Source organism: Heterocephalus glaber, unplaced genomic scaffold, assembly GCF_053883595.1.
Source record: "Heterocephalus glaber isolate CG9 unplaced genomic scaffold, H.glaber_assembly_v1.0 deba00001446, whole genome shotgun sequence".
NCBI classification, from domain to species: Eukaryota; Metazoa; Chordata; class Mammalia; order Rodentia; family Bathyergidae; genus Heterocephalus; species Heterocephalus glaber.
The window spans coordinates 3,443,502-3,468,776 of record NW_028258298.1 but is presented as its reverse complement, the minus strand read 5'-3'; positions in this window follow the sequence as shown (position 1 = coordinate 3,468,776).

Sequence of the window (25,275 nt, the reverse complement as noted above, 5' to 3'; positions counted from 1 at the left end):
TGTGCCAAGGGCACCCACAAAGAGACATAGCCTGGGCTTCACTGGGACAACAGAACACAAACATACAATCTTCATTTGAACAGTAGCTTCTCTTCCCAATATGTTACTACTAGGTCCCTATTAGTGGTAGATATCTACTAACTAATATCTACTGAGCTACTACTAATCGATATCAGTAATATTTGTATTACTAACCATGCTTAAGAGTACTCTGTTACCAACCTCCTAGGAGAGTGGTACAGGAAGCAGTACAGGCTGCTTCCGTCATGTCCTTTCATGTGTGTAGAGGAGGTTGTCTGGGATGCACAGTTCCTAATGACGCTCACCAAATATCATTGTAGAATCCCATTCATGTACTTTCACAAGATATCTGCTCCTTTCCAGCCATACAGATGTGCAGTACTTCTCCAGCTCCTGTAGTTTAATCTTTCCCTCTCAATATTCCCGAGTAGGTCTGGATGTCTACCTTGAGGAACTGTAAGTACTTGGGCCCCTCTCATCAGCAGGACGTATGAATGTGGAGCTGTGTCAATGGTTGATGACCAACTCATGTTCACATCTCTGCTGTGGATGGTGATGATGACAGTGATGATGAGTGAGAGGTGTTGTCCTTTAGGCTGGAGATGAGTGAGCAAATGAATCAACACTAATGTCTGACTGACTTTTGGCACATTTCACTGGAATGACCCCATCTTTATCTCATGCCTCCTGACCCATGAGTTCAGAAGGGAAGACAGTAGCACTAATCAATCTCTGAATTCTGTGTGGATTTGTTTTATTAAAAAATGTAAAATCTGGACTTTGCAAAACACCAGTAATTTTCTATTCTTATAATGGTAAAAGAAGTGTAAGGTTCTTGTCACTGAAGGAGAAAAATATACGTAAAAGGAAAGCTGTAAAAAACTATAGGTCACTGATCTTGCAGAACCAAAGTGCCACTGTGTTCCTACTGGCCACTTGTACGTAAGCATGCCAGTCATTTCCCCAAGAAACAAATTAAAATAATTGAGATTAGTGTTTTCTAAACATAAGCACTATCTCTTTTCAGCATATTTTTTTTAAATTAAACTGAATTCCAGATATAATTTGCTCAGACCTTGCTCCCTGGGACTTGACTGTGCAGTAGTTTCCTTTGTTATCTCATAACCACTCAATCAAGCCAATCTAAATCATCAGTTCTTACCTCTCTGTGTTCTCAATTCAAACACTATTTCCCTGAGCACCCAACTCTATCCACCTCCAAGGCAATAAATGCAAATTAATATCCCCATGATTTGTGAGTAATAGCTCTTGGAGCTTCATATCTGTTTCTCACAACTCCATGGATCGCCCATCCTAGCCGTGGCATGGGCTTAGAACTACACAACTGTTTGTTTAAAAAAAATCCCTAAATCCTGAGCTCAAGTAAAGATCAGTCTTTGCAATTTATGTCTTGGGTGTTTTGGTGCATTATCCTTCATGAAGGTGACCTGGATTGGCTTTAGTTTCTGAATGCTGATTTTTATTCCCATGCAAGTCCCCAAATACCTGGTAACTTCTTTTGAAATACGGTGAATGAAGATGAGTTTATCCCTATATTTGGGGGATTGTTAATATTTTAAAATGAATTGTTTCCAGCCATGCATCTATTTGATTAAAATTTACTAATTTACAAGGCAATTCCTTGTTTCCAGAGATTCTGATTTTGGGATTTCTGAGCATCAGTGCTGTATTTTGGATACAGAACTGAGTTGCTAATCCACAGAGTTAGGCTCTAATCCAGCTATCACTGGCTAGTCAGATTCCCTTTCCTACCTTTTACATAAGATGTTTTGATGAAAGTTTGTATCTAGCTTTAAAATTCAATAATCATGTGATTCCAGGTTTTATAAATTACTACAAGAAAACATTGAGAAAACAGCCTTTTGGATCCATGAAAATTGAAGGTATAAATCTGGCAATCTCTACAACATTGCATTGTCTCTGTTTCCAGGCTAGCTCCTCAGAGGGGAAAACGCATGGTCACAGCTGCTATTTCTGCATATATTTGCCGTGACTCCTTCAGGGGGACTTGAGAGAAATGCTGCTGTGCTTGGAAAACAGCACCACCTAATAAAAGACAGTAGGTTCTTCTGCAACAGGAAATCATGTTAGCCCCAAGCTGCCCTCTCTATAACACAAGGAAAGCAAGAAATAATACACTGCAGCACATCCTGAAGTCTGGGAAGCAAAAGATATTGGGACTAGGTGAAATTCTCAGAGTTCTACTGGAAGGGAGTGTGTGTGTGTATGTGTGTGTGTGTGTGTGTGTGTGTGTGTGTGTGTGTGATGTTTACTATAATTACTTAACTGCTTAATTCATCAAAACAGATGACACCTGCTATTCCCAAGCTTCTTCTCTACAACAGCAGGAACTAGGAATGGAAAGAGAGGTCTTCAGATAAGGTTTTCAATGATGACATCTCATCACCCTAATAAGTGCTATGCTCAAGGGCTCAGAAGTGTTCGCTTGGTTACATTTGAACTTCTTCTGCGTTGTTGGTTCAATTTTAAATTTACTCAGTCCCCTTCACATTTTCCTCCTGGCCCCTAGACTCTGAGCTTTGTTTCCAAGTGATCTGTGAAGGGCCTGAGCAAGGGATGGGAGGATTCATGAGCCTGGTACCTTCTCCCAAGAGCTGGTTCCCTATCACCCTTCTGTGCCTCCATCTATTCTGAGCTTCACTATGAATTGTAGGAAGAATCAGAAGGAGCCACGAGCTGTCCCTCCTAAACTGCATAAACCAAGGAGGGGGACATGAATACCAGGGAAGAAAAGCACAGACCAGGAAGCACACATATGGGTGAGGGGTCCTCACTTTCTCTTAGAAGGATGAAGGAATAAGAGAGGGAAAAAGAACAAATGCTTTGTCATACCAGCAATTCAACCCTTCACTAGTGTTCATAGTTCTCATTTATATTCCAGCACTTGAGAAGGAAGACAGAGAGGAAGTAAGACAAGCAGCAATGGGTGCACTCTGTTAAATACTTAAGACCTTCTCTGCATATTCTTCTTGACATTTAACAAGGAAGAGAAATGGAAATAAAGCCATAAAACAGAAAGAAAGCTCCAGAGAGTTAATACTGGCCAGTAAGTCTGCAGGTGTGATGCATCTATATATGCACCATGATCTTTCCTATGCTGAAGTGAGGAGCTGAAGACTAGAGGTGAGGCCCTGCCTCCTCCCCTCTGGTCACAGACAGGCTCTCTGAAAATAATCAGATTTTGCATATTGAAGGTAGTGTGTGGTAATATCACCTGTTAATTTCCTTCCACTTTTCTGAAGTACAGGCAGCCAGAGATAAATTCTCATGCAATCTGCTTCAGCCTGCTGCACCTCCCAGGCCTCAGTTTCTCTATTGGTAAAATGAATTCTGGACAAATTGTTCTCAGAAGGTCTTTAGAGATCTAAAATTCTCTGGGTCTTCTTCATTCTTTCTTAGTTTATATCTATTGCCCTAAGGAAGACAAGTGTACATTTGCAACCAAGACAACATCACTGGGCGTGGAGAGTTTGGCTCTGCGGAGACAGGTAACAGACAACTCTAGCCACACTAGACGTGCCCTAGTTTTTTATGACATGATACAAAGATCAAAGAGACTACGGTTCTCACATCTTTGGATATGAGGCTTCTCTTTCAGAATTTAAAGAAAGATACAAGCATGTACTTAAGATTTTTAAAAAACCCACATAAGAAAAACACACAAAAGGCTCCATGTAATTTCAGCAACTCCCTCGTGTTAAAAACCCCTACTGTGAAGTTTCACTCTGGATTTGTTCCATAGACTGCTTACATTTCCCAAATACTCTTGGTAAAATTTGTTCAATATGTTTTAATTTTAGCTAAATAAGCAGCAAGTGGGACACCCTTACGAATCACCCAAAGAGTTCCATATGGATTAGAATCCAAACATTTAGAAATCAAGCCTGCAGTGGACTGACTGTAGAAGCTTTGTGCCCTCAGAGTCTTTCTGCTGACTGACTCTTCTCAGTAGATATGCCTAACTCTGACAACTACACTAGTTTGGATAAAAATCAAGCACATTTGTGCTTTTATTTATAATAGCTACTGATACTGATGGCTCCTGCCAGCCAAGCAGCACATGGCTTTTTTGTGAGCCCAAGATATCGAATCAGTACTGCTTTTTCCCTTGTCTGTTAGGCTTAAGGAGATCAAGCATTTGATTTACCGAAACCTAATTCACCCAACACTCCCATATGTTATAGTTCCAGAATAGTGGATGCTTCATCTTTCTCATGAGTATTTTCTTGCTCATGTTCTGGGTACAAGTGGGTGCTCCCCCTCCAAGTGTGAACCATTTTTCCCAAATTGTAAGAATTTGATGGAATCAACACTAGTGCAGCATGTATGTAAAAGGGTCAGGGAAACTGTTTTCCCAGCCCTAGTTCTGAAAAGGAAATCAATATTCTACAGTGTAAGTCACCAGTCAGAAGTAATCGCCCTCCATCACAACAGCAGTAAATTCATTACAAGGAGTTTGCTGCCACTGCTGCCATGGATGACAACATTGTTGTTTTACAAACACTGCAGACACCCTGGCCTCCGGATCATGTTTGCATTAATCCATGTCGCTTTACCCAGCCACATATAAAGTCACTCTTCCAAATACTGGCACATGAGAAACATCTTTATCAGTGTCTCATCATTCCTTGTCTTCAAAAATAAAAAGAACAATAGATCAAGTGGGATCCATGGCAAAAGATGGCTTGAGCTCCTGAACTCTGGGAATCAAATTGAGATTTTGGGGTAGAAGCACAGGAGGTACAGTAGTGAGGATCACACTGCTGAGCTATCAAAGAGAAAGTCTTTCTGACTTAACTCACGAACCCAGCTCACTCATGTCATGTTTGGTAGCATTCCCTAGACATTTCCCATTGTCTCCTCAGCTCTACCCATCTTCCTTCGACCTTTGTACTAAGAACCTAAGAAACAAGATATTCAAGAACAAATGTGAAAAAAAAATTAGTTGCACAAAGCTGTTTCATATCACTTCGTTTACACTAGACATTTAAGAAGTACTGTTGTGACTTGGGGGAAAGAAATAATCTTCTTAGGCTACACCTGGAAAGATGTATCAACTGCACTTTGAATTAGACTTACAGTAACCTGAAATAGACATCACCCATATCTTTGGTCAACTTGTTCAGCTTTTGATATCTGATGAATAATCTAGATTAGCCACCTGAGTAAAATGCTTACTCAAAAACCCTAGGTTATATGACTTCACATGTCCTCTGAAAAACAGGTATGAGTCATGTTGGATTCCAGTGACCCAGTGGCTGGAGCTTTCTGGTGAAAGAAGTACTCAATATAGGCTCATGAAAGTTCTCGGTTCACTTATCTCATGTCATGACTTTAAAACATGACTTTGGACCATTAGGACTCCATTGAAAATTAAAAGAAGAATTCAAAAGATATTTCTAATTGCTAAATTACTAAAAACCTATGAAGTCTTTCTTCAACCTGATTATTTTTCTGAATTACTTTATGTTCTTTCTAGAACACTTGTTCCTTAGGGTCACCAAGGATAATTCTAGAAATCAAAGATGCAAGAATTGCCACCAATGAGGAGAAAATTAATTATATTTGAGACAGGACTGGATATGAAACCACATGTATTTACTTCTTTCTCATTATTTATTGAGGATCTAATACATCCAGAAACTGTTCTAAGCTGAGGATAAAATGGTGAGCAAAATTGAAAAATTGCTTCGTGCTTGGATGATGTTCCCAATTTAACAGAGGAAAAAGTCAGTAATTATTTCACACATGCCACACATGAATAAATGTGCTATGCACCTTGTGTAATGAGCTCATGCAACACAAGAAGTGCACTTGGGTGGCCAGGAATATTTCCTGATAAAGCGTGATTTTCACTGAGTTACCAACTTGCAGGTTAAAGGAGAGAGGGATTAAGGACTTGATACCCACAGATGCAAAGGCCCTAAAGAGGGAAGATGAGCTCAACAAAGAAAGCCTTCATCTTCAACTTCATTCTCCCTCTACACATCTTTTCAACTGATGACTACTTTTGTCAGATATACAAATCTTCTTAGGTATAGTTGAACTCAAACCAGTATAACTGCCATTTATCTTTAATGCACAACCAAGTGCTGGTGAAATTTCTTTTCTTTTTTTTAAATTATTTTATTGGCACATTGTAGGTATACAGCACAATTACATTTCTCATTGGGAATTGTACCTTTACATAATGCATCTTGGTTCTTATTTTTTCCCCATTCCTAGCCCTCCCTTCATGCCCTCCACCCTTCCCTATTTACAAAGACTTTATTTCCATTTTTTCCATTTCTCAGCATTTTTCCTTTCCCTTCTTTCCTTTCCCCTGCCCCTACCACTACCCCTACCCCTTTGGACCTTTTCTTCCTATTTGGCATTATCGATTATTCATTCTAATCGTTGATACATTTTAGGTATACAATATAATGACATTCATCATTGGAAATTTGCACCTTTACATAGTCTCTCTTGGTTCTTATTTCCCACCCTTGCCCAGCCCTCCCTTCAACCCCTCCAGTCCTCCCTATTTACAAAGATTTTGTTCCTATTTGTCCATTTTCTCATATTAATCTCATTCCCTTCTATCCTTTCCCCTACCCTCCCACTTCCTTCCCCTTTGCCTCTTTTCTTCCTATTTCACATTACTTATTATACATTTAGTCCTTATTTACACTTTCAGTTTCTTACACCAGAGAAACTATTTGGTATTTATACATGTGTGTCCTATTTATTTCACTTAAGAGTATCACCTCAATGTGCATCCACTTAGCTATAAATGTCTCTAATTTCTCATTTTTTATGGCTGAGTAGTACTCCATTTTATTTTTTAAAAACCACATTTTCTTGATCCAGTCTGCAGTTGATGGGCATTTGGGCTGTTTCCAAGTTTTAGCTATTACAAACTGTGCTGCTGTGAACATGGGTGCACATATATCACTGTGGTATGATTCTTTTAATTCTTTGGGAAGATCCCCAGCAGTGGAATAGCAGGATCAAATGGGACTTCCAGTCCTAGTTCTTTGAGGTATCTCCATCCTGATTTCCACAGTGCTTGCACCAGTCGACACTCCCACCAGCAGTGGAGCAGGGTTTCTCTTTCCCCACAGCCCTGCCAGCATTTGTTATTGGTTGATTTCATGATAGCAGCCATTCTTTCTGGAGTGAAGTGGAATCTCAGCATTGTTTTCATTTGCAACTCTCAAATGACCAGGGATGTTGAACATTTTTTCATGTATTTATTTGCTATTTCTACTTCCTTGTCTGAGAAATGTGGGTTCATTTCAGATGCCCATTTTCGGATTGGGTCTTTAAATTTAGGAGGTCTGATCTTTTTAAGTTCTTTATAGATTCAAGATAGTAGACCTTTTTCTGAGGAAGAACAGGTGAAGATTTTTTTTCCCACATTGTGGGTTGTCTCTTCACACTGCTGGTGGTTTCTTTTGCTGTGAAGAAGCCTTTTAATAAGAAGAGATCCCACTTGTTGATTGTTTGTGCTAGTTCATGGGCAACTGAGGTTTTGTTCATAAAATCTTTTCCTACACCAATGTCTTCAAGGGTTCTACCTAACCTCTGTTCCAACTGGTTCAGAATTTCTATTTTAATATTTAGATCTTTAATCCATTTTGATTTTAGTTTTGTGCATGCCAGAGATATAGGTCTAGTTTTAATCTTTGGGAAGTTGAAGCCCAATATATCCAGCACCATTTATTCAAGAGGCTATCTTTCCTCCAGTGAGGGTCTTTGGCTCCTTTATCAAAGATGAGATGGCTGAGTGTGTCTGGCATTGTTTCTGCATCTTCTAATCTATTCCACTGGTCCTCAGGTCTGTTTCTTTGCCAATACCATGCCGTTTTGATCACAGTAGCTTTGTAGTATAGTTGCAGGTTGGGGATTGGGATACCCCCTGCCATGTGTCTGTTACCTAGAATTGCTTTTGCTATTCTGGGTCTCTTCTTGTTCCAAGTGAATTTTTGGATTGTTTTCTCAAGGTCCATGAAGTATGCTGCTGGGATCTCAGTTGGAATTGCATTAAATCTATATAGCAGTTTTGGAAGTATGGCCATTTTCACTATGTTGATCCTTCCTACCCAGGAGCAGGGGATGTCTGTCCATTTTCTGATATCATCTTCAATCTCTCTTTTCAGAATGCCATAGTTTTCAGAGAAGAGGTCTTTGATTTCTTTCATTAGGTTGATTCCTAGGTATTTCAATTTTTTGGATGCTATTGTGAAAGGAATTATTTGCCAGGTGAAATTTCTTTAAATATAAAAAGTCTGTGTATTCCAAGACTTGAGCCATCTCAAAACTCAAGGCAGCACATCTGAGTCACTCACTGGAGATTTCCATCAAGTTAGACTCTCAAAGGGGAAGGCTGTTAAATGTGTGTTTTCTAAATAAATTCTCTGGTAATCTCCCAAAGTAAGTACATCCAGGACTGGGGGTGTAGCTCAATGTAGCTTATGTGCTTTAGCATGTGCAAGACACAGGGTTCAATTTCCAGCACCAGAAAAAAAAAAAAAAGAAAAGAAAAGAAAAAGCAAACCAGAACATGTGATGCTTCTAATTTTCTCTTTTTTTTTTCTTTTTTGGTACCAGGGATCAAACTCAGAACCTTGGGCTTGCGAGGCAGGCGGCAGAACCACTGAGCTAAATCCCCGGCCCTTGCTTCTAATTTTTGTTATCTTCCTAAATTGCATTATTAAACTTGGTTCCAACAAACAAATTTTTAAAATAAGATTTCTCCTTCACAATTTTTTTCTCCCATGCTATCCACATGCATCTATCAGAAAATTCTACCAATTCCCATCCATATCTCACATGTATAATTCTATCAGACTTTACTAATGTTGTCCTCTAAGGCCCATTATTGCTTGAACTACTACACAGTAGTCTCTTATCTATTCCATGGTAACCCTTACCTGGCCTCCCTCTTTCTAGATTTTCTTCACACAGTGCTGGAGAATATTTTTCAAAAAGCATGAAACCAGTCATTCTGTATTCCATTGCAGATGTTGACGAATTTTAATTTAACTGATATTGAAAACTCTCATTGTGTGTAGCTACTTCTCTGCTCCTAATTACAAAGAAAACTCAAACATAGGGATCACTCAGAGTCACCAGAGGTGAAGCCAGGCCATTAATCCAGGTCTTCTGATGGAACCTGAAAACTTAGTCTATTCCCATCTGTTTAAAAATGTCATTTTCATTCAAATGTAAAATGCACATGTCTCCACCTAAAAGTCTTTGAAGTTAGAAATGTGTCTTGTATCCATGGCGTGCTTGATTTAGCTGGTAGCATTTTCCTTTGTGGTGTGTAAACTAAAGCCATGTCTTACAACTGGAAGCTCTTAGAGTTGATTAAATATAGTATTTGTTGAATGGATGGGTGTGAATTGGTCAAGGAAGCTACTGTGGACATCTCTACTATAGATTATGTCCAGGGAACAACACATGCACAATACATTGAGCACCATGGAAAAAATCAGTAGAGAGCTATAATGATTCACATTACCACCATTATTTAGTCATCCAATTAATTATATATTTTAACCTACTTAACAAAAAGGAGTTAAGAAAATTGTGTTGGAAAAACTCACCCTCTGTTTAATGTTTCTTGGCAACTTGGTTCCTCAAGTGTTTCTTCCAAACTCCTTTGTTGAGATCTTTGAGGGTTTTAGACTCAATCAATTTTCCATCCCTCTTGGAGTTTGCACTACAAGTTCTTGTTTTACATTTCTAAACACAGCCCAATGTTTTCTTGTGGTGGTGGTGGTGGTGGGGAAACATGATAGATGTCCCTTGCCTTTCTTTTCATGCTGTTTTATTCATTACTCCACCCAGATAGTTTGGACTGGGCACTTGAAGTTGGCTTCATCTCAGTCAGTAAGTGAGGAATACCTGCCTACATGCCCTAGTAATAACATTAATTCATATTCAGCTCTCTTTTTGTGATTTATAACATACTTTCACATCCTCCATCTCACTTCATCTTATATAAAACTCCCCAGGATGGTGTAAGTGGAGACACAAACTCCAACTCCCTGCATCTTCTTAATTGTGTTTTTCTCTGAAGATACTCAGGGCTTGGAAATGACGACCTCAGATAAGCTCAAAGTTACGCAGAAGCAAAGAACCTACAGGGTCCAGAGCCTCAGCGAACTTGGGAGGTACTTTTTCTGAACAGTTACAAATCTTTAACTGTGGACCGGAGCTGACTAATGTATTTTGTGGCATAGAAAGACCTGGATAGAGGAAATCAGATAGAGGAATTCTGGGACCCCAGGCTTGCTGGCCTACGTGAGCAGTAGTCTATTCACTTGAATCTGGGGCACTGTTGATCCAGGTGCCCATCTCTGCACATTTTGTGGTGTCATTGGCACTGGTCTGCACACAGAATATGCCGTGGGAGCTTTGGGCTGCAGAGCCTGTACACTTCCATGTTAGGGCCTCATATCTCTTAGCCAAGTTAAGGCTGAAATCCACCACCAACCAAGTCTGGATGTTATCTCTTTCTCAGGGATTCCATGCTAACTCCTGGGCCTTTGGAAAGCTTTGGTGCTTTGGAAAATTTCTGAGAATAACCTCATAATGTCTGGGAAGCTACAACTTTTAATATGCATATATACTCAACACACACTCTGCTTTTTGTCTCCCAGTGACTCAAAAGCACTTTCCCAGATATCCTCTCTGTGAAGGTGAATTTTTAAGTGTGATTTCCTGGTGGGATGGATAGTGGTAGAACTAGGTGTTTGCCTAGAACATACCCTCTGTGGTTAACCAGGCACAATTAAGCAAGAGCAGATGGCTAAACCCCATCAATACAATGTGGGCACTAAACCTTTCTATTGAGTGGGATTAAACAGCTATAATGCCAGAGGCTTTAAGATCCTCTAGGAGCCACCAACCTCTGGGAGTTTTTACCTTCGATTCCATTTAAATCCAATAGGCTTTCACCCTGCTGGCAGTTCCAGAGTTGCTGCTGAGGCTTGGGGAGAAGCTGTTATGAAAAGCTGAGGTTGTTGCTAAGCAAACGAAGTCTCAGGGAGGCAACTGACAGAGGAAAAGCAACACCTGGTTAAACTGAAATTGACATGAGAACTCCTCTGGCTTTAGCTGCTTTTGTCAGGGTTAGAGTTCTGTCTCCCTAATATTGGAAAGGCGATAAGCCCAGACAATTGCAGCCCCTCAGACATGCATTTTCCTAGCAGTGGGGGATACAGCAAGATATATGGCAAACCATAAGGCTAACCAAACTTTGTTAGTGTCTTGGGGTATGAAAGAATCCTCAACATCTCATCAACACCCAGAGCCATGCATCCTCAGCTACTGAGGAGGGGAGAGGTATCTAACAGGAAGCAGCTCCTACACCTGACCATCCTTACTGTCCTCATCCAGCAGAGGGGAACATGGAGGGGTCTTCAGGCACTGGCATTACAGGGCTCCTGGCAGCAAGTGTTTGGGAAGCAGAGGAGCCCAGAATAATCAGCAGCCTTGTCCTCCATTGGGATGAGCGCCTTGTATTCAGTGGAGTGCCAAGTGTTTGGGATAGTCAGGGACCTTCTCAAGGTCTTTCACCCTTTCACCCTCTAGGCACCTTCTCATCCCAGCACTGGTACATGAAATATTTATTTTGAAAGAGAGCAAAGCGTGCAAACACGACAAATGATATTGTGCAGATTCTAAGTATGGTGGGGGTTCAAAGGAGAGAAAGGATGGGCACAGCTGGGAGTGCCAAGGAAAGCCACTGAGTAGACCTAGAGTAGGGGACAAGGAGATGAGAAAGATTAGGGCAGGAAGAAGGTTGGGTCTTCAGCAGGGGAAGCCACATTAGAGAAATGCCCAATGGAAGTGAACACAGCAGTTAGTCCTCCCTAGGGAGAATAGTAATGAGATGGCTGGGACCCAGGCATTGCCCAAATTTTGCCTACTTCTGACACCAATTAGCAAATAAAGGCAAATGTACCCCCAGTTATTCCTATAAAGCTTTGATTGTGAATACCCACGCAGAACCCCCAGACTTCCTGGAAGGGTCTCCATGAGTCACAGAACTTTGGTGTCTCTTACTTATAGACTTACTACCTTAAGAGCTGGAGAAGCTGGTTCCTTTCCTCCTCCTTAGGCAAACTCAATGCCTTTCCCTGTTACTGGGTAAATTCTAAAGGGAAAAGAGACACAGAATGAAATCTGATACAAAGGGGAAAAGAGAAAGAGACTTAGTGCTTTAACAAAAGGCCAGTGCCAGGGGTTAAATGAGTCGTTCATGTGATGTCACATGTCAGGGCATCAGTGGGTCAGGACAGACTCCAGTCCTACAGATACAGGCCTAGGAAACCTAGCTCCACCATGCATTCAACATGTAGCATGAAGCCCCTTTCTCTGGTCCCCGTAAGTCAATCTTCTGAACTCCTGCTCAGTGTACAAGAGGCTAACCTTGGCTGCTGGGCTTAACCAGTTCCCCTTGTTGTCTGGCTCCAGGCTGGCTGCTGGGGCATCTGCAGGAGCTTCAAAGGGAGGCCGTAGAAAATGTGGGCAATCACTGCCCAGGTCCCTCCCAGGCTAAAGTTGGCAACAGTCACTGTGTACCTCTCTGAAGGCTTCAGTTTATCTGTTTGCTGGCTCCATAGTCACACATCTAGCCTGGTGCCCATAACCACTGTGTGCCCTAATCCTTTGGGCCAAGGGAGAGCAGAAACTTCCTGCTGTTACCGGATGTGGGTGCCCCACCTACCCTCAGTGACTTGCCTGAGTCCCATGCCCATCCCTGTTTCTGAGCCCCCATGAATTTCTCTGTAACTGCCCTTTGGCTATGCTGCCTGTTTCTTGCAATAACTCCAAGAGAGACATAGCTGGGTTATGACACATCCAGGGGACACTGAGGGAGGGGTAGTGGGCTGTCTACACCTGACAAAGGCTTTCAGGGGACAAGTAATACAGAAGCATTTCTGCATGCTAGCTCTCCTCACTGTGCTTGTGACACTGTCCTATACCCTCTGTCTTGAGTGTTAACTGCTTTGCCTCATTTTAATAAATAAAGAAATCAAGGCTCAGCAAGATCAAATAAAATGGCCCATTATAATTTTCCTGTCTGCAAAGGTTTTGGGGCAACAGCTTACGGATCCTTTTAGGATGGTGAATGTCACATGCTATATATAAACCATGGCATATAAAGGAAATATGTAAGAAATTCTTTCAAAGGACTGCATTTATGTTCTTTACCTGTGATGTTTTTCCCCTACCTACTCAATAAATTCAGTTTCTCTGCTCCCTGGGAAGAGCAGATGTTCTAAGAGAAACTTTATCTAATTCTTTGTTTTGGTACAATGTCTAACATGTTTTCAGCATTTAATAAATAGCTATTAATAACCCTCTACCCATGGAAAGCTCTGTGATCAGTGTGATCACTTGCTGTTCCATATACGGACAAAATATGGGGTTGAATTTGTTCCACATGTAATGGTATGTCATTCCTGAAAGGGCTTTAAGAGGTCATTTAGATCCTTTCCCTGTCTTTGGCCAACACTGGGCTGGAACTGTGACACCTGACCTCGGGGCTCCTGGACAGTCCTGTGTGATTCAAGTACCCAGGGTTGAGGGAAGCTACTTCCTCCTGAGTGAGATAAGTCCCTCCTGCTAGATTCTGGCTGGTGTGTAACAGCCTGCATATAGCAGCAAAGGAAACAGCTACAGGCAGGGGCAGAGGAAAGAGATTAAAATGAAAGAAAACCAAGGAAGAGTCACAGTGCAGAGCTGAAGGGCAGCAGGCTCTCCTTCCAAGGGACAGTCACTCATTCACCAAGGAGATGAACAGCAAGCATTCACTTATGCCAGGCACTGTTAAGCATGGAGGGCATAGAAAAGAGTATGGCACATGCCCTGCCCACAGGAGCAGTCCGTTTCTAAAGGAAGGAAATTACAAAAGATTACCATGATTTGATATTTATTCCTGCCCATATCTAGGGCAGCTTTCTGTGTTCTAGTAGCTTGAGATAGTAGCAAGATAACTCTGTCACTCTCTACATGACATTTACTTTCCAGCAGGAGGCTAGAGTTAGCCAATAACCTTTTGTGATAACTAATCAAATACTATCGTACCAACGGCATAAGGCGAAGGTAAGGATTAAATGAGCCGTTACACAGACGATCTCCACTTTAAGATGGTTTCACTTAAGATTTTTGACTCTATAAGAGTGAAAAAGCAATAGCTATTCAGTAGGAATCATACTTTGAATTGTGAATTTTGACCTTTTTCAGGGTTAGTGGTATATACTACCAGACTCTCTGAAGTGCCAAGCAGCAGCAATGAGCCACAGACTTGTCATTCATGAGATCACAAGCTGAAATGACCAGTTTTCTACTGGCCCATGTTGCAAAGCCAGCATGCAGGCGGTTTGCATATATTATGTGCATTTTCTGACTTTGGATAATTTCAATTTATGATATAAATCTATCAGTGGGTAACTCCACCTTAAGTCAGGAGAGTCTGTATTTAAAGCACTTTAGCCAGGTATAGGGATGGCTGCCTATAAGCCCAGGACTCTGAGAGGCTATAGCAGAAAGACCACAAGTTCAAGCTCAGCCTGGGTAACACAGTGACTCAGTGAGACCTTGTCTCTAAATAACAAATAATAAAGGTCTGAGATGTAGCTCAGTGTGAAGTCCATGGATTTAACAAGAAAGAAAGAAAGAAAGAAAGAAAGAAAGAAAGAAAGAAAGAAAGAAAGAAAGAAAGAAAGAAAGAAAGAAAGAAAGAAAGAAAGAAAAAGAAAGGAGACGAAGGAGACTCTTAACAGTGTTTGGCCTGTAATAAATAATATATAACTGTCAAAAAGGAAAAGTACAATACAAATGGAAAGAAAATTGCAGAAGGAAGATTTTCTTGGGGATCTGAAAAGAACACTGAAATAGAGATCTTAAGAAGGAGTCAGGGTTCATGGGGCAGAGGTGAGTGAGGGGCAGGAACACCAACAGGCAGAGGAGTCCACATCTGGCAATAAAAGGCTTGGAATGGGTCTGGCTAGAGGGGGATAAAGGAGACTTGTGATGGGTGGAGCTGGAGTGTCCTTAGGACAGGTGGCCAGGGCATGGGCCAGAGTGCAGCTGACACAGGACCCTGCCCTAGAAGCGAACTGGGCTTCTAGTCTCCTAGTAGGCAAGGAAATGGTTTGGCTGAGAATTCCCTTACTGTGCTTACCAGGTGTATGGGCTCTTGAAGGAGAGTCCATCCTGTCTACGTCATGTCATGTTTGAAGCAGAGCTAGGGGAGGCCCTAGTCCTTGTGACAGTCACGGATGCCAAAGCAGTGCCATCCTGTGTGGAATGGCCTCTGTGAATGCCAAGGCACTTAGCAATGCTGTACGCACTGGGAGGTCCCCAGTCACATCATCCAGAGTCTTTCCTATTAAAAGTCACCTGGTATGTTAGTCAGATTTGGAATCAGTGTAACAAAATACATAGGAAAAAGTCAACTAAGAGGAGGAAAGATTTATGTTGGCTCAGTTCCAGAGGACTCAGTCCATGGTCATGGACTTCATTGTTTCTTGGTCTGTAGAGAGGCAGAACATCAAGTGGGAGAGGCATGGCAGAGGAAAGCTGCTCACCACACAATAGCCAGGAAGCAGAGAAAGAAGCAAAGATCCATTAAGGAAGGGATCAGTGACAGGATAGTCCCAAAGGTCATTCTCTGACCCTCTCCCTTCTAATTAGGTCCTACCTGCTGAGTTTCCATCCTCCCAATCATGCCATCTACTTATGTGCTCATCAGTGGATTAACCCAAAAATGAAGTCAGAGTCCTTATGATCCACTCACCTTCTGAAAGCCACAGACTTTTGGGGGACATTCTAGAGCAAAATCATAAAACCTGGTAAGTGAAGCTTCCAACCAAACATAGAATTAAAGACTACAGTTCAAGACTTCAGGCCTGTTGACTCACTGCTGTGAGGAGTCTAACCACACTTGAAGAGAAAGAGCCAGCTCAGATGTCTAACACAAATGGGACTATTCTGGGGAAAAGCCCGAAGTGGCTCAAAAATTGACATTGGCTAGAGTTGGGAGATATACTAGTGCAACCTGTCCACAATCTCAAACCCTCTCAAAGCTAGCAACGAGGGAGTGGATACAAAGTAATATGTCCTGGCCACTCAGCAGTCAGCAGTTGAGAGGGAACTCACAGGGTCTTCACTGAGCAGCTACTGCCTCCCTTAGTTTTTGCTCCTGCAGCTCTGCCTCCCCGCCCCCCACCCTGCCCCAGCCCCGCCCCAGGGCTGAGCCCACTGTTCAGTGCTGCTGGGGCTCTGCTTTCCAAAAGACACCAGCAGGAGCCAGCCAGTGGAGCCCAACAGCAAGACAGCCTCCACAGCCAGAGGCCGCGACCCACAGGCTGCCTTTTCCTTCCAGTTGGCCAAGGTATGCCAATAAGGAGCAATGTTTGGCCTTTGTAAGACACAAAAGGTCTTGCCACTTTTTTTTCTCTGCACAAAAGTTCTTGTTTATTGTTTCCTTAGAACAGACAGGACCAGCCCAGTCTTCCTAAAGGAGGCCAAGCCCAGAGTTTCCCAAGTGATAAAGCATTTTCACAGAGGAAACTGCACAGAGCTTGTCCCTAGAGCACTGGTCAGCACCGAGGAAGCCACAGTAGAACTGTGGGGAGCCATGGGATTGTGGGATGTATGAACAAAAAGGTAAAAGAAAACACTCAGGGAGACATGGGTGAAGGAGGGGCTGGAGGACCTGAATGACTCAGAGAGGAGCAGAGAGGTTTTAGTACTTCAGTATGCATAGGCATTCATAGGATAAGAGTGGGTCATTGGTTATGCTTTTGGAGATCAGAGGCAAAATTTGGGAGATTCTGGTATAGCATCCATTCTCACTATATTAGCTTTAAAATAAAGCCAGAAACATTTTACCACTGGTGACAAATTTCCGTGGGGCTCTGTGGGATATGGACTTCCTTTAGTCTGTAGGGCCATGGCATACCCCATGAGAAGAGACACACTGTTAGGACTACACTGCTCTTGGGTCCGTGCCCCACTGGGACAGCATACTAGAAATCAGTTATATCAGACAGGGAGCAAGACCTATACAGTTTTTTAATGAACTCTCTAAAGTTGTAAAATATTTAAAAATCTCTTCAAAACATCAGAGGAAGAAAGGTCATGAAAAATAATGTACACGTCTATCTATAAATGCCCATTCCTAAAACTATGCAAGACTTTGCTTGAACTAGAAAGGAGCTCTATGCCAGATTACTAAGACGCCATCATACTTGGTCTATACCCCTCAGGCACACCTTATGGGCCATGTTCCCAGCTGTGAAATCTAGCATACTACCCCAACAACACCCACTACTGCTGCATATTTTAGTAACTGTAGTGACAGTGCCTAAAAAAGATGTTAAATTGTGACTGCACCAAGCCATTTACATGTTTCTAGAGTGGCAAGTCTCTGAGGTCATGAGGATAATAATTTTTAACATTACCCATTCCTGCACAAAAGGTCACTGGTGGCCTCAAAAATACCAATGACTCAGCCCCTGTGACTGAGGGTTTAATGCACATAAGCAGCAGCTGATCATGAGCAGGGGATAGGAACTAACTTTCCAGTTTTCTCTACCAAGAAACAGGGGTCACCAACTCAGGAGGAGGCACCATTTAGCTCTCAATGAGAGCTGTCCAGAAAGCCATAGCACTGTGAGTATGAATGCTCTCCATTCTGGCTAAGGTAGGTGTATTTATTTTCAATTGGTGCTCTAACAAATTACAATACACACAATGACTTGAGACAATACATATTTGTTATCTTACAGTCTTGGAAATCAGAAGTCCAAAATCGGTCAAGAAGAGCACGGGCCATCAGGCCAGAGGAAAGTGTCACAGCCCGCAGCAGCCACCACAGATCAGCAGTAATTTGTCATTTTGTACAGGACATGGTTGGAAGCACATTGCATGGTAATGATTACTATTGTTATTATGAAGGAGCTCCAAAAGTCTAAGAATGGAGTGTCGAGCTCTCTCTCCCCCTACAGTATCCAGAGATAATAGTATAAAACCTCAACTGTGGGAAAAAAAAGAAACCTGAGGCAAAATTGAGTCTAAGAAACCATGCCTGTCCACCTATCCCAAACTCACTTCCTCTCTGTAAGTCCCAAACAACTGCCAGCCTCAAGCCATAGAGGGCTTGGAAAAGACTTCTGGATAGGGACATGGGACAATGAACATGGCGTTCATGCCAGTACTTGGTCTTGGTGGCTCCCTTTCGAAGGCCAAGTACTTTATTCTCAGCATAATTTTCAATGATTTTTTGAATGGTGGATGAGAAGATGCATTGCTCAGAAACCTCCAAAACAAGACAAGCTGAAATGCTCTTCATTTTTAATAAAGTGTCAGTTTTTTACTCATGCTGTAACAAATTATCACACACAGTGACTTAAGATAATATACATGGATTATTTTATGGTTCTAGAGATCAGAAGTCCAGAATCAGTCTCCGTGAGCTAAATACAGGTGTCAGCAGCCAGAACAGCTATGGAACAGCCCATGCTTGGGGACTGGGTAAGGCAGGACCTAAATGCATGTTGGGAGGAAGTGGAAGATCCTGAAAGCTGCTGCTTTCTCTAGAGCTCTCCATCAGCTCACCAAGGTTTCTGGCCCCTGAATCATGGTCGGACCTGTCCCTCTGTCCACCTCTGCTTCCTTCCCTCTTTCATTCACAGTTGCTGATCCCTAGTCTTTTGCACTCCAACCGAATCAGAGTGTGCACTCCAACCGAATCATTGTTTAAATGGATGTCCCTGGGACTCAGAGAAGAAGGAGCAGCCTCTAAGGCATTGAGGTTGGGAACCCAGGTGGCCTTGAACACTGTTGAGTAGCAAGAAAGGACATCAGAGCCAAAATAGAATCTAGACAGAGAATTCTTATTCCAGACCAGATATCCTGGGAAGAAGTAGTCTGGCAGTGTTTGCTCTGATGACCAGCTCCTGGGACCAGCCATCTGGCATGGTGGTGCTGTGCTTTGAAGAAGCGACTGAACATGTGGCTCACTGTAGTGCTAGCAGGGATTTCCATGGGTTAAATCCTATCAGTGGCACAGATAAGCATTGTCACTCTTAGCAGTGACAACTTCTAACAGCCAGAGGAGTGGCAGAAGACCAATAGGGCACACCTATTCTTTCTCTGCCTAGCATTGGAATGAAGAATTGTCTGCTCTCCTCCCTCCTCTCTTGCACTGAGTAGATTCCTCCATTCTTGGATGATGAGGGAGTGCCCTTAAGAAGTAGACACATTGGTTCCCATGAACATGGGTGGGCATGATGTCTGCTGGGCAGCTGAAAGAAGAAAAGAAATGTGGATGCTTTTGCAATCAAAACTGATGGAACAAGCTAGGAAGCTTATCACATTTAGACACTTAACTCCACACCATCGCTAACCCAGACACCAGATTAACATTAACACTGGAGCCTCTGCTTCTCCTGTGTTTTGGAGGAGAGGTTGCTATTTAATTTTCTTCCAATAAAAGAGCTTCAAGGATTATTGGTAAGAAGATGCAAAGTAGGGCAGTGAAGAGAATGAAGTTTAATTTGTTCCCTAGTTTAGAGGGTAGAATGCTGGAAAAAGAAACCTTCGATGTCAGTGTTTTACACTGGTGGTGCCCTTGTCTTTACTTCCACATGTGCTGGCAGCAGACTGGTCATATCATACTGCTCATGGCCTTCTCCATGGAACAGCTACAGGTGCTGCTACTCTTGCTTATGAGTTGACATTAAAGAATCTTACAAGGAAGATTGAGTATCATTTGCCTGCGGCACTGTACCAAATATAGCAATATGACAATCATAGTGATAGCTCTCAATACTAATGATACAGGAGATGAAATATGTAAATATTACATCTCCCAACCTGTTCGATATTTGATATACTAAGCTCACATTCTCTAACAATCAAAGAATGGATTCTAGGAACAACAAAGGTTAAGAGTAGGAAGATATTTATTGAGAGGATACCTCCTGAGAGGCAGGAGGGAACCGGAATGGGTAGCCAGGGACCCCACTTTACAGGAAAGTTTTACAGAGCAAAACCCATGTGGGTACAATGTGGGTTACAGCTATGATTAACCGATAATGTATTAGTATAGCCACTTAGGTAGTAGTGATCCAATGGGGAAATGAGTCACTTAACAAGTGTGCATGGAAATTTTCCTAGGAAATGACAGGCTTAGAGGTGTTGGTCACTCACCAGAGTGACTGATGTCTACCTAGACTTCATTAGGCCCAGTGCTTATATTTTGAGGAAGTATGCAGGCCTGGTTATTTCATCTTTATCTTGAGGCCTGGTCTCCAGGATGTGTCTCCAGCCACAGTTGTGATGTGTTTCACCTTTGTCTTGGCTGTCTCAAGGGCCTAGCCCTATCTGACTTCCTGTTATATTTCTATCTAACTTAGATGTCTATAATACTAACACCCAGGTAAGTTCTCAAGAGGCACATTTCCCATAAAGCAGTGCAGGGGAATGCTCAGATGTGTGGTTGTGGGTGTGAAATGAACACTGAAAGTAAGTCTCTGCGATGCCAAGAGGGTCAAGGTGTCTCACTGGGAAGTGACCCAGACTCGAGTGAAAATAGTGAATCCGTCATCACCAGTGGCTGTCCATGACACACAGCCCAGCCAAAAAGGCAATCAGACAACAGACGTGTTATTCTTTCACCTTGGAACACTCCATGGTCTGTAGAAGACAGGAAAAGTAAAAGGGAAAATTTGTAGGCTCTCCGGAGACATGGCCGCTGTCCCTCCTTCTGTAAGGCAAGTAGTTCTCAACTGTCTGTCCTAATTAGCGATGCCACAATCCATCTTGAAGCATGTCACAAGCAATTTGTTGGTAATAATAAGATAGCAAATTTTTCCAATGATTTCTTTCTTTATAAATTAAATTAATGTGCTAAGACTTCTGTGGTCGTAACTGCGAGACAGCAAAATTGAATTAGTTTGTGCCAGAAGAAGAACATACTGCAAGTTCAATATACCTACAAAAGCAAGGTGTAACTGGGCATTCAGAACTGGAACGGGAACCTGACAGCCCCAGGGCAGGCCCACTCCTCTCTCTACATGTTGTGTCGCCTCTTCTCATTGCAGGACAATTTCTCCTACGTGGAAGAATATACAGTAACCAAACAGGAGTCACACAGCTTGCAACAGAACACTCTGAACCTTGGTTCCATGTTTTGGTTTAAACATTTCCCAGGAACAATTGCAATTGGTGTGTCACCAATTCTGGTGTGTCACCAGAACAATCAACTGCAGACAGCAAGATACCCTCATTTCTGCTGACATCCATGCCTTCCAGGTGAGCAGGTATCACCTAGACCACACCTCTAAATCACTCACACAGGAGTGCTCTGGCGCAATCTTCCACATCTCTTTCCAGATCTCTTTACCACCCTTTATACTCTTGTCTGGAACTTATAATCTATCAGCAAAAAATCTCCTTTTCATCCTCAACTCCTGTCCCAAAAGTGATTTTCACTCCATTCTCCTAACTGTCCTTGGAGACACCACCTCTCCAGCTCATCTTTCAAATGGATGCTGCGCTTCTCTCTTCCTGGCCTCCAAACATCTCTGGTTCTAAAAGTACACTCCTTTCTCTCTGTGACAGCTTGCAAATCACTTCTTCTTTCCTCAAATACCCAAGCTTATGAGACTATTTCTACCTTAATTCAAGCCATGAGGCTTCCCCTGCTCCTCTTTGTTCCCACGTTCAGTGATCCCCGGATCATTTCTCTTGTCCATTAAAGGTTTGAACATTGCTCTTTTACTGTTTCCTTTGCCACCATCTTCCATATCTGTGAGGACAACTCATTCACCATCCTGCTGTCTCAGGTGGGGAAGGAAGAGGATGCAAAGGACAAAAAGAGAGGAAAAGTTCCCATGTTCTATAGCACAGTGGAAGGAGCATAGTTCACCATGTTTTTGTGGAGACCTAGAAGAGCTCAAGGACTCAAAATACAAATGATAAAGAGAGGGAAATGCTAACTTCTCTGCTATAAGCACAGTGAGATGTATGCATCCTTGGAAATATTGCATTGCATCCCCATTCATATGTGCAAGTAATACATGTTAATTAAACTGTAAATTTAACTTTTTAGAAAGGAAGACTCAGCCTGGACTTGACTCACATATGGCTGTTGTATAGGTAATGAAAGGAAGGTATTGACTAGATGAGGAAGGCATGCCACACTCACAGGGACTAGAGATAGCCTTGTCCATTTGAAAAACAAGGCATTTTGATACAGCACAAATGAAAGATACAAATGAGGGCACAGAAGTTTAAACTATGGAGGGCTTTGTTTTAACATAAAATGTTTTGTCTTTTCTTCTGGGATTTTTTTTGCAATAAAACACAATTAGATGGTTTAATGTGGTGCACATCTTGATGACCATATTTTGAGCATAATACAAGAATTTATTTCTGGACCTCTTTCCTCTTTCTGTGGATCCATGAGGGTGGGGATTATGTATGCAATATTATATCATCTGTACCCAACACAGTGCACATATTGTTTCTCGTTGTTAAATGCTTCCTGATTAAAATAGTAGAGATGCTGAAGATCATATTCATAGAATTATTTGAAAGGAAAAATATAGCAATAAACAATGTCCCAACATATAAATAATAGTTCATAAATAAGCTTTAGCAACCTACCCAGTTCACAACTCTGGAATAAAGATGCTGTTAACACTTTTTGAGCATTTCTTTAACCTACTGTAGAGAACCTTGATTAAACTGCTGGATGCTGAGGAGTTTGTGAATAGGACTAACACTCTACAAGACTTTATTGGTTTACAGTTCGCAGGGTGCTTTTCTGGTACATTACTTTATTAAATCCTCTCCATCAACTCTGATAGAGGTGAGAGGTAGGTCTTATTATCTTTACAATCAAGAATGTCAGGCAGAGACTTTAAGCCACTTGCCCAAGGTCACACCACAAAAAAGCAGCAGAGCTGAACTTAAATGGGGATCTGAGGTTCTCAGCACAGTGATCCCTGCCTGGTCTCACACTGCCTGGAGATTACAGTGAGAACATCTGACATTGAAGAGATTGTAGGTAACAAGTGATGTTAGATGGCACAGCTATAAAAAACCCAAGGTAAAAGCCATCTGTGCTAATAAGTGTGTGAATTGCCTACAGAAACTGGCAATGCTTTTATCCTTTCATGGCTTCTGCTATTGGTCAAACCCTTGTATTATGTCTAGTCTGAATCTTAGTCTTTCAAGAGAGATGTGCAGAAATGTAAAGGGATTTGACCTATTATATCTGATCTATGAAAGAATATTATAGGAGGATTATGTTCACCATCTCCACAGAGGTCATCGCCTCACAGGAAATTAGCACAGTGCACCAACATAAATATAGGCTCGACCTAGGAAAAAACTTATGGACTGCAAGAGCCAGGAGAGGCATAGAATATGTTTTCAAGGCAGGATATGAAATCTCTCTCACTGTAGATTTCAAGAAAAAGAGAAATTCTGTTCAGAAAGTTGAGAAGCTGCAAGCTAAAGGATGTGAAGCAGCTCTGCCTCTGTCTCATCCAGGGTGAGATACAGCAGCGGTGACTTTGGTATTTTCATTGATTCACCCCTCCCAAGGGATGCTTCTGTGTAATTTGCAAACAAGTCGATTTGTTTTATTGTCATTATTTTTTTTAATGTGAGGTATGATCTAGATTTTCATTCCCAAAGAAAATCTGTTGCATGAAAGGAGCCAGCTATTGGTAAAACTGAGGTAAAAAAAAAAAAAAAGGGAAGAAACTAAGCCATTATTTCCTGTCTTGGTTCCTTGCCAAACCCATAACCATATTAAAATATCACAAAGACTTGCTACAAAAGCACTAGTTATTTTTACACTCTCTACCAATTGGTTTTTCCTCTTCCCCAAACCTAAGCACTTATTTTGTTTGTCTTACTATTTAAAACATACGTATTGTATGTGTGCATGCTACTATCATACATTTCATAAAAGCATCCCCTGTCTAAGCTTTTTTAACTTTTAATATAATAAAAATAAGTGTGAAATGTCTGATACTCATTCATACCTCACGTATTTATTATGAACCTCCACAAAAGAGACTCTATTCGGGTGCTTGAAACATAAAAGATATAAAACAGATAATTGTTACTTCCCTCCTATGCTCTCAGTCTAACAGAAAGAGATAAAATACATCGAACTAACTAAAAATTTTTTGACATATAGCACGGTAGGAGAGAAAACATTCCTTTTTCTCACATATTGCAAGGTTCATGACTGAGACCTCTATAACAAAACACAGGTTAACAAAGATTTTCAAAATAAGTTTTATATGACACAGAAACCTTCAGAAATGAAGAACCACTGAAGTAGAGAAAATGATTTTTTATACAATCCATCAAAATGCGATTGGTGGACAATAGTGTATGATCTAACGGTAATAAACTTGGGGAAACTTGGCAAGGCCCGGGTAATCAGATTTTCATCTGTGTCCCTAGGTGACATCCCTTTCCACCTTGTATAGGGAATACTCCTCTGAAATAATCTACTTCAGCAGCAGGTCTGTTGGGTTTTAGGGTTTGCTTTAGGGAAAAGTGGAAAGGGGAATTCTTACTAGTGCTCATGGGCTACTTCTGCAGATTTCTCAATTTTCTTCAGCTTAAAATAATCAGTATGCCAAGTGCTTAATTTTGGATAGCATGCCTTGAACCTATCAGCACATTAAAAATCATAAGTGCTATAAGAAAAATATAAAGAAGGATTAGTGGACTTAGACTGCAGAAGACTTGGGCTGTAATTTAAAAGAGATTATCAGGGTGGACCTTAATAAGATGCTATTTGAGAAAAGGCTTGATGGGTGTGAGGGAGTTTACACTATAGATAGCTGAGAAAAAGTGCTCCAGATAAAGAGAAACACACAGGTAAAGGAAATGCGTCTCTGAAACAGTGGGAAAGATGAGGAATAAGAAGTGACTAAATTCTCGGTTTTCTCTCAGATTGGATGTGTTTTGGAGAGAAAGTAACATATCAGTAAGTACTCTGAAGCATTTGGTCTAAAGAACTAGAGAGATAAATCTCTCAACTGAGAAGGAAAAGACCACAAGTAAATAGCTGAGGAGGAAAGATCAGGATTCCAACTTTGGCCATGGGAAAGCTCAGAATGTTAATCATACATCTGAGTAAAGAGATTGAGATGTCATCTTCGT